Raw genomic sequence first — 1,048 nt, forward strand, 5'->3', positions numbered from 1 at the left:
CGGGGGGACATGGAAGAGGGGGATCCACTGTCCCATGCTAGCATGCCATCCACCAGCCAGTCTCCTTCTCCACCACAGGTGCTGCCAATGTGGGTCAAGGGCGTGGCTTCCATGGTCAGATCCAGAGGCACCAGACCCCACCATCAGGCAAGTAGTGTTCAGGCCTTGGTGGCTGCCTATCTCACTGAGGACATGGAGCTGCTACTGTGCTACCCCTTGACCTACTAGGCAAGCCACAGCCAGATGTGGCCAGATCTGGCCATGGTAGGACAGGAACACCTGTCCTGTCCACTGACCAGTGTTCCAAGTGTTCAGCACTGCTGGGGATGTAGCGACACTCCACTGCACTTCCTTGGGTCCTGGTTTGGTAGAGCAGCTGGTGTTCCTGTAGGTGAGCCTCCCGCTACTAGGGTTTCCCAAGCTCCAGATGCAGACAGAATGAATGACACCCTCTTCACTCCTTCTGTACCTATTTCCTTTTTTAAAAACCATTTAATATCCCACTCTCAGAACTGGAGGGGGGACTTACTGCATCACCAGCCAGCAGGGAAAGAACATGTCCCTGCTGAGCTCCCATGCCAGGATGAACTTGAAGGTATGGGATGGGGCTATGGGGAAGGAGGAGGCCTCAGGTCCTGGGCATGATCACTAAAACTGCACTCTGCCAGGCTCAGGAGGCCTGGTGGGACTGCAGGCAGTGTGGCAGCCCCAGGAAATGCCAGGACTGAGTACCCCCCTGGTGAAAGGTGAGTAGGAAGTCCCATAACCTCCAGCCACCATACGCACGCACACAGTCCTGGCTGGAGAAAGCCCAGACCCATCATGTCTTTGAAAGGCCTGAGGCTTGCTGGTTGCAGTGCAGTTGTGAGGCTCCAGGTGAGCTCAGCCTAGATGCCTGCGATGGCAGGTTTTGGGTTGAAAAACCCTTTGTCAGGTTAAGGAAACACCTGCAGTTGGTGTGCTGTTCCTGGATGGACGGAACAGTAAAGAAGCCAGAAGCTGGCATGCAATGCAGGCAAGAAAGCCAGTCAGTGAAAATGGAAATGAA

This window comes from Alligator sinensis, unplaced genomic scaffold (genome assembly GCF_000455745.1).
Source record: "Alligator sinensis unplaced genomic scaffold, ASM45574v1 scaffold1585_1, whole genome shotgun sequence".
NCBI classification, from domain to species: domain Eukaryota; kingdom Metazoa; phylum Chordata; order Crocodylia; family Alligatoridae; genus Alligator; species Alligator sinensis.